This window comes from Varanus komodoensis, unplaced genomic scaffold, assembly GCF_004798865.1.
Source record: "Varanus komodoensis strain SLA01 unplaced genomic scaffold, ASM479886v1 scaffold19, whole genome shotgun sequence".
NCBI lineage: Eukaryota > Metazoa > Chordata > Lepidosauria > Squamata > Varanidae > Varanus > Varanus komodoensis.
Window position 1 is genome coordinate 2,720,234 of NW_025335550.1, and position 9,391 is coordinate 2,729,624.

Consider the following 9,391-nt stretch of genomic DNA (forward strand, 5'->3'; position numbering starts at 1 on the left):
ATCCTTGAACACCCGCACCGATGGGGCCTCAACGACCTCTCGTGGAGGCCCATTCCACACCCTCAGGGTCCTGACTGTCAGGAAGTGCTTCCTGGCATCCAAATGGAACCTTGGCTCCCTGAGCTTTGCTCCATTGGAGCACGTCCTGCCTTCCTCTGCAGGGGAGAACAGGTCTCTACCCATTTCCGTGTGACACCCCCTCACATACCTGTATGTTGCCAACAGATCCCCTCTGAGTCTCCTCTTCTCCAGGCTGAAGAGACCCAGTTCCCTCAGTCTCGCCTCATTCGGCATCCCCCACAAACTGGCCACCAACCTTGTGGCCCTACACTGCACTGACTCCAACCTGGCTATATCCTTTCTGTAATGAGGGGCCCAAAACTGAGCACCATGCTCCAGTTGTGGGCACACTAGAGTCGTGTAGAGTGGTAGTAATACCTCCCTTGATCTAGAAGCCACACTTCTGGCTATGCAGCCAAGGGTGGCATTCGCCCTCTTAACCACCGCATCACACTGCTGACTCATGTTTAGCCTGCAGTCAACCAGCACCCCGAGGTCCCTTTCACAAGTGCTGCTCTCCAGCCACTTGTCCCCTAACCTGTACTTATGACAGCTATTCCTGTGCCCCAAGTGCAAGCCCTTGCACTTATCCACATTGAACGCCATCCTGTTGTCTCCTGCCCACTTCCATAGTCTGTCCAGATCCTTTTGGATCTGGAGTACCTGCTCCTCAGTTGTGGCCACTGCTCCAGTTTTAGTGTCGTCTGCGAATTTGATCAGCAGACTGTTCACGCCTTCTTCCATGCCGTTAATGAAAAGATTAAACAGGATCGGCCCCAGGACAGAGGATTGTTTGGCTCTGAGGATTGTGTTTCTGCAACAGTGGTTTACATACTCTCAGAATTCTGCCTGGGTTTATTAGAGAACTGCTTGATGGGGTTAGTTACAGGCAAAAACCATCATGATATATGGAGAAAACGAGTCACTGTTTCCTTTTACACAAAGGTAAGCAGAAGTTCAGATAGCACACGTGTCTCTCTTGCATGTACATGCAACAGTGAACATAGTGGTCCCTTCAGGGGAAAAAAACGCCAACCTTCCAAGTGTCAGAACAGGGCCAAGTTCCTTTTCTTCAGTGACAATGCAAAACAAGCATTTAAGTAACACCAGGGTGAAGTTTACTACTTTGCAATGAATGGCAGCATCACACTCCCTTCCGGACAGTTGCATTACATGAAGACATAATAGTGAAAGGAAACAAAAAGAAGGTGCAAGCAACGACGCGTTTACACAGTCATTTTGATGTGGTTTGTCAGCTCTGGCTCAAAGTCTTGCCAGCTACCACTGCTGAAGAGCGATCTTACTTCATTTCTCAAGAAGGATCAACGACATCCAGTCAAAATGTCTTTGCAGTGAGAAAAATCATAGAACAGAGGAATTGGAAGGGGCCATGAAGGCCACGGGGTCCAACCCCCGGCTGTTGCAGACACCAAGTCACACCATCCCACTCAGATAGCTGTCCAGTTTCTTTTGAATGTCTCCAGTGTGGGAGAGCCCACCACCTCTCCAGGCAGCTGGTTCCACTGTTGTATTGCTCTGACAAGTGTGGAAACTCTTCATACCCTGGAAATGAGCTGGAACAAACCCAAATTACATTTGGCAAAAGTTTCGTCATCATTCCAGATTGCACAGTTTGGGCCCACTGAATAGGGTCATAGAAAGAGTGGAAGTGGCCAGGGATGGGTGGAAAGTGGATGTTCTGATATTCTGCATTTCGGCTCCCAGAAATGCCTGCTGCATAGCCAATAGCCAGGCATGCTGGTAGATGAAGTCCAAAACACCTAGCGGTCCATTCTCTGCTTGCTTCTGACATAACACAGATGTCCCCATCTGAATGGGACCACAATTCCCAGGTGGGCATCCCAGCACACTTGAAAGCATTGGGTTGGGGAAAGCTGGCTTACTCTATAGGGACCTCCAGGGTGTTACGAGGAACTTAAAAGACCCATAGGACAGAAACCTGCATAAAACTTGCATGCGTTGATTTAAATCGATGCAAAAAGAAATAATTTCAAGTATTTATCTACATTTCACAGGAGGCAAAGCCAGCCAGTTCATTTATCATCAGCATCATGTCACCAGTGGCCCTTTAGGGCTCTGGGGAATATATTTGGGGCTGAAATGCCACATGCCCATGCCTGGCAATACCCCTTTGGACCACACATTACTACTGGCAGAGAAGAGCGGTCACCCCAGAAATGCTTATCGGCCATGCCACTTAACCCAAGACACTAGTCCACATGCAACTACATCGATGTGCTATTTGTACGGAGGAGGTGTGAGGGAGAAGGCGCAGAAAGAAGTAATACTCCTCCATGCTTCCAAATGTACTTTGCCCTCTCACCTGAAGGCAATTTTTTACATGCTGCTTTCTTCTTGACATGCTGGTAGGAACATGGCAATTTCTAAGCGAATGGGATAGCCGAGCACCTGGAAGGATCGTGAGATCTCCACCAGCGCCGCTTCTGCACAGTGGCACAGTCCAGCACGCAGACATCGGGCCACCCTGAGGATCAGGTTCGTTGCCGTGACTGATTTCCCTGCCATCACTGGGGGTGGGGACTAGATATTTCAAATGGGGGGAAAGCCCACCAGAAAGTCATTTCAAGTATGCCATTATAAGCATGATAGGATGGCTTCTGCGCGTTCTGAAGCTAAGGGAGATAGACACATGAATGCCATTTGGAGGAAAACCAAACTCACAGCATCTCCATAGCTGTTTGAAGTAGGAACATATGGTAGAAATACTCCAATTAAGCTGCAGGAGCCAACCTTTCATGGTTATTAGAGGGAGGCAGTTGTCACGAGAGCTCCTCGCGGGAGGATTGCAGGAACCTTTACCACAGAATCCATGGGCCAATTTGTTGCATGGTATATCTTCTGTAGACTTCTCCCTCATAGGACAATTGTTTTGAGCATTATATGCTAGGGCATGAATTGTATGCTCTGGTGCTAGCAAAGGATGAAAATCCTTTGCATTCGATGCTTAAGGATCTAATTCACTAAGATCCAGTTTCACTTTCTGCTGCATTCAGATTCTTTAAATTGCAAGGTCCCCCCCCCCCCGCCCGCCCAAGTAGGTTTTGCACAACTTTTGGTAGTTATCTGAAACAAGGTAAATCCCTAAACCCCTTACGTGGAAAGGCAGCTTTCAGGGGCATGGAATAAAGTCACACTGTTGGATGAAACTACTGTGCAATTTCATGCAGTAGAAAAAATAATTGGTAAAAGGAGAAACTGAAAAAGGAGATCTTCCTGGAATGGCTAGCCTAGTCAACTCACAGTTAACACAAGAATCAGGAGAATCTCTGATTTCAGAGAGAAACTAAAATCAAATGCAGTTTTAAATACCACGAATTAGTGGAAAATCCAGATACAGGAAGGGCTGGGTGGGGGGGGGGGGGGGGGGGGCAGGAAAGAGATTCAAAAACCCAAAAGGAGAACTACTGGCCACAAAAAAATCTTAAATACACTAAGTTAGTACTTTTGTTAGGCTAATGTCAAGATGACCAAAGCTTTTGAAACCTCAAGTTTCTTGCAAGATGTTCACAAATCCTTGTTCATTTTATATTAATTGTATCATTGCGATTTCATAATGACTGTTTTATATTAATTATTGTATCTTTCAATTTTGTGAACCCCCCCAGGGAGGCAGTGTGGAAACGTAATAACTAAATAAACAACCAACCTGGTGTGTTCTGATCTAAGGCAATTTAGAACAACCTGTTTTATTTTACCCCACAGCCTCTCAGATGGCAATCTTGTAACCAGTTACCTGTCAGTCTCTCCCTACTGGACTCAATGGGATTTGGCTTTTCAGTTGCTAGGACGCAACCTGGTCTACTCACCAAGCGACCGCAAAATGACATGTGCTGACCGTCTAATGGATTTGGCTGGCAGAGGCTGGAAGCTAGCACAGTGATGAGTTCAGCTACAACTCCCATCATGCTCAGCCATTCTCAGTGGCTACTCCACAAAACTCCTTGTCCGAAGGAAAGGACAATAATGCAAAATGTAGCAATGCTACATGCCATTCAAGCCAAGGCTGAGTCATCAGTGTGTTACGCTGGGCCAAAACTCCATGATGTTTTACGCTCTTATAAAGTCAAAATACTCAGAGAGACTTGGGAAATCATAGTCTCTACCAAAACCAACTTCGATATCCTATTCCAAGATCATTTGAATTTTGCTGCCTGTATGACTGATGCTAATCAGGTGCCCGTGTTATTTGTTTAGGATGGAGTTCTGTGCCCATTTACTTGAGAGTAAGTCCCACTAGACTCAATAAGCATTACTTCCATGCAGACCTCTATGGGATCATACTGTTATTCTATAGCCAAAGGAGGCCACAACAACCAGTCCAGAGACCCTTCTTAGCCCTTGAGATATCCTCAGAAACGATCCATGCATTTTTCAAGTCAGAAACATGTCATTAAAAAGAAAACTAAGCAGATTCACAGGATGTTGGGTTCTCTGCCCAGCACCCACAGTTTTTATTTTACACCCTTGTTCAGGATTGTGTATTTCTCCATGGGAACCACCAGGAAGATTTTTGTGGAAAAATAATCAGTTTTTTTCTGACATTTTTTCTGGGGCATCACATTTCTGCTCTTGATTGATGAGGAATCACAACCTGATGACCTTCATTATGCATGAACCAAAATTAGAAACTTTATCTGCACCGACTCTTCAAATCCTCTTCTTGCGCAACTCCCGAAAGATTTCTTGAATTAATTCCAAAAAAGGGTGGTTTGGCACTAGTTCAGAAATTGGATGAGTCAAGAAGAAGAACCCAAGCTTAAATTTCCTGTGTGGGGCCAATGACTAAGAGCATAATTCCGTCACCCACTGGGGTGGAATCCCTACTTTCTGTGTGTACCGTCACGAGTTTCGGAAGAAACTCCTTGGGATCCATCCAAGGGGAAATGGAATTGTGCCCAAAGGTGATGGGATCCACCGCTAATGCCAGGCCTAGAATTGCTCTGGAGCTAGTTACCCATTTTATACAGCAGAGCAGCTGGAGCATTTTAATACCTGGACTTAATGGTCTTATTCAGAAATATCTCTTCAGTTGGTAAGTGGATAATTGACATTTCCTTCTGTGTTAGTCGCCAGTGCAAGTTCTGTACTGCACAACTGTGTCCACATTCTGGTATGCTAAATTCTAACCGTTTGCTGGACCTGATTTAAAAAAGAAACTTTGAGCATGTGCAGCTTTGAATTTTAAAATCACTTAAACTTTCATGATTAACAGGGACACAACGAAGCCGCAAAGTTGACCACAGACTTTGAGGGTGTGATCCGATGACTTCATGGCTGGCTGGTGGATGCTGGGAGCTGGACTGTATTCTCTTTCAAAACTCAAAGGACTGTGTCCTTAGCTGGAAATATGCCTCTTTTGTTGCAAAATATGTTTCAAAAGAAGTACAAAGAATAAAAGAAGCACTGATCACTAAGTACATACATGGCTGGCTGTCCCTTAACTGTAAAATGTTTTTTAAAAATAAGAAGAAAGGATGTTGCAAGCAGCTCTGGATGCAGCGGGTCCTATGCAGGCTGCAGAACTGACATAAGGCCTGTTTTGCTAACACCTGAATCACTGCACTCCAGAAAATCGTCTTACCATCCTCACCCCATTGAAACTGTTCCAAAAGGCCTCACTGGCAGCTAATTCAAATAACAGCCCCAAATTAAACAACAGCAGGAGCAAGAGCTGGCTTGACTTCAGCAGAGGGTGGACAAGGAGCAAAGCTTGCTCTGTCCCATCCATTCCCACCTGACACCAACACAGATTGGATGAAGGGTTCTTGAACGTCCTTGCTTCTGCTATCAACAGCAACCTCAGCATGGCAATCCCATTTCTCACCTCGCATGCATCTGGTCTTTGAGATGGGGTAAATTGGCGCCCTGCAACGGGCTGGACTTGATGGTCTTCTTGACCCCTTCTAACTCTGCTCTTCTATGATTTTGATGGCCCATAGAGCCACAATTACAATTCCCTCAGCACTGTGACACTGACATCTTTCTGATGCTGGGCAAAGGCATGCTTATTTTCCCAAATGTGTTTTTCTTGTTCTGGTTTAGAGTATGTTTTTATTATTTTTGTTAATACTTCTGCTCTTATGCTTTATACTGATTTGGGGATGAGTTTATTCTCATCTTATTACTTCTGGATTTCCATATTTGTGTATGTATGTCAATTTGAGAGTGCTTTTTACAGTGGGGAGCAAGACACATAATAATAATAATAATAATAATAATAATAATAATAATAATAATAATAATAATAATATTCTCCGCCAATGCAGTTGAGAAAACAGGCCTTCTGCCACAGTTAAGTTTTTCTTGGCATAAAGTTAAGTGCTGAAAAAGCTGCCCTGGACTAAACTGACTCTGGCCACCAGAAAAGACACAGAAGTAGGACCCACAAAGGGTGGTGCAGTCTACCTTAGCCTCCGTTAAAATTGTTCTCCATGTGTCACAGATGCTGGCAATCAGCAGGGGCAGCAACCTGCATCCTGCATGTTGGTAAATCTCCAATCTGGCAACCCTACTGAATGGAGAACAGCTTCACATGGGGCCTAATTTTTGGAGCTTTCTCTCATGTTCCAGTGCTCTTGCCATAAACAGAGGTGCTCATTATGAATTTGGGGTTGCATCAAGATTCCTGTCACCTACTTTTTGGTGCGGGCAGCTGACTCAGCCTTGACTTTTAATCACCTTGCTGATGCGTCACTCCCACGACAGGAACTTTCTTGGTTTCACTGTTCCTTAAACTGGCTGAGTGCTTTGGAGGAAATTCAGGGAGTTCCTACTAAATAAGCAACAGCTCTTGCTAAATCAGGCACCCCTTGAGCTTTTGAGGAAATCCTCCAGCATCCTTTAGGAATGGGACAGAATACTTTTCTTTTCTGTAGATCAAAAGCCGGTTGGAGTTCACCACTGTCTCACATGCCTTACAGAGTTGTTCTCAGGATACAATGGAAGGAAGCTTTGCTGCCACTTAGAACGCCTTGCAAGAAAAGCAACGAAGTCGTGGCTCCTTAATGACTAACTTTTTGCGGCCTGAGCCTCTGGGGAGTCAGTCTGCTTTGTCAGCTGCATGACTAGCAATCCTCGGCGGGCACGAAAGGGTGGCAAAGAAATGTAGTAAGATATGCAAACACTTTTATGCCGGGCAGCTCCCTTCCAAGATTCACAAATGCAGATAATCCTAAAAGATGACACAGGCACAGCTTCCCGCGCGCGTCCCTCCATCTCTCGCTCTCTTTCTCTCTCTCACAAACATTTTCTCTCTTCTGCGAGAGAAAGGCTGATTCTACGAGAATTCTGCAAGCGCAATTCTTGATCCTGAAGCCTCTGCGATAAATTTCATGAGCCAATACAGCGAAAGGGAAGGAGAGTGGGGAAAGAGTTCAGGATGAAGTTTCGGGGAAAGTCTGAACTGAAGTTTCGCAACTATCTGGCAAAGTTTATAGACTCTGAAATGTAAGCCCCGCAGCGGACACCCCTCTCCTCCTCCTCCTCCTCCTCACCCTGCCCGACTACGATGAACCAAACAAGAGCAACACGATGAATGTACCTCCTCGTGACTATCGTGCTTCCTCTCCCGGTCGGATTCCCTCCCGGCTCCTTGGAATCTGTCTCCTCGCTTTAAGGGCCTTCGCTGGGGAGCGGGAGTAGCAGTCCTTGGTGCACTTCCAAACTCCCCTCCCTTTAATCCGGAGCTACACTTACTGGAAGCAAGACCCACTGAGCTCAATGGGGCTTCTGACTAGGACCAGGCACGCGATCGCGCTCTAGAACAGACTCTTCTCCCTGCTTTTTCTTCGCACCAAGCGCCGCCTTCTCGTTGGGTCGCTGGAGGAGGAGGAGGAGGAGATGGAGACGGGAGGAATAAAGTAAAGTATCTCCGGAACGCTCAGACTCCCCAACATTCCATTCCCTCCCCCTTCCGTCGAGCAGCGAGCCAATCAGCGCGGCGCCGCGGAAGCCAGACCGTCCGGTTCTGGAACGCTCAACTCTCAGCATTCCATGGTAGCCACGCCCCCTCCCACCGCCGGAAAAGAAGCGGCCAATCAGCGGGCGCAGTCGGGGCCGAGCGAGGGTGGTGGGCGGGCGGGGAGGAACAAAGCTGAAGAAACACAATGCAAGCGGTGGTCGGAGCGGCGAGGCGGTGGGGCGCGTGTCTGCGCAGCGGGGAGGAGCTGCGGGGAGACACCGAAGCAGGGGCGGTGTTCACGAATGGCCTGCAAGGGCTGGAACCCCGATCGCGGCCCGTAACTTGTTGTCCACGGGCTCCTGCTGAAATACAGGCGCGGGGGACCTGCGTTCGCTCCCTGGATTAAGCTGACGTTTTGGACGCGTGGTCTCGCATTCCTGCTGCTCCCCTCTTGAACCTCTTTGCTTGGAGGTTCCCCCCCCCCGCGCCCCGAAATCAAATGCCTTTCTCCCTTCGTTTCATGCATCCCCTTTAGAAATAGGGCGTCCACAGGAGCCAGGATACTTTAAAGACGCACACAGAGAGAGCAGGAAACACAGAGACTTTAGAACTTTATTTATGTAAAGCTTTAATATCCCGCCCTTATATGTAACTTAGCATCCGCATATTTGTGGGCGGGGAGATTTGGTCTTGTGGCCCGGAGCTCTGGATCTTTTCAGTGTCACTAAGATGTACATAGAAGGGAGAGCTCTGATTCATGAACTCCGCCCCTATGTGTTGGACAACATGGGTACATTGGGAAAAGTGTGCATGAAAAATGCAGTTTTGAAAGGGAAAAATTGTACAAATACACTGTGCAAAATGGATGTGTACATTTTAAAGATGTGTGCTGCTGTTATGTTCATTTGAAAACGCATACACAAAAATACAGATGGATTTCCATGCAGAAAGGAAAAAGAACAACACTCACAATCTAGTATGGAGCTGGGCTGGAATAAGCTTCAAGATGGAAGTCAGAGAACTTTGGTGAACTTGAGTGCTGCCAGTTTGCACACTCCTGCTCTTGCCGTTAAGCTGGCCCTGCTAAGAATACGGAATCGACTGAATGCAGCAAGCACCTGAATGGACCAAAACATGGGGCAGCTGCGTGCAAGCACCTTGTGACTTTCAATGCAGGGACAGCCAGTGTGAGACTTTGGCGCCCAGACCAGTGATAAAACTGAGGGAAACATATTTGATAAGTGCCTGAGAAGACCACTGGCATGTGGTACAGCAGGTGGTCAACCTCTGGAAATTAAAATGTTTAGAAATGTTGTGCATAAGGAATGAATGTGAATTCTGAATGCTGTGTAACAGTGAAAGACAATGGCAGGGCATTTGCTATCTTTT

General features: G+C 46.7%; 1 protein-coding gene across 3 annotated transcripts in view; it reads right to left on the reverse strand.

Annotated features, from left to right (window-relative positions):
* Positions 1 to 7,945, reverse strand: part of PLEKHF1 (pleckstrin homology and FYVE domain containing 1) — a 12,689-nt gene extending 4,744 nt beyond the window's left edge. Inside the window, exon 1 of one of the 3 annotated variants that reach the window (XM_044427949.1) lies at positions 7,643 to 7,945. The gene's annotated coding sequence lies outside the window, so the exon portion shown is untranslated. Of the gene's footprint in view, positions 1 to 1,096; positions 1,147 to 6,738; positions 6,867 to 7,642 lie in introns of those variants that run through there. The other 2 variants (XM_044427952.1, XM_044427950.1) reach the window with 2 other exon arrangements.
* Between the last annotated feature and the right edge of the window lie 1,446 nt (positions 7,946 to 9,391).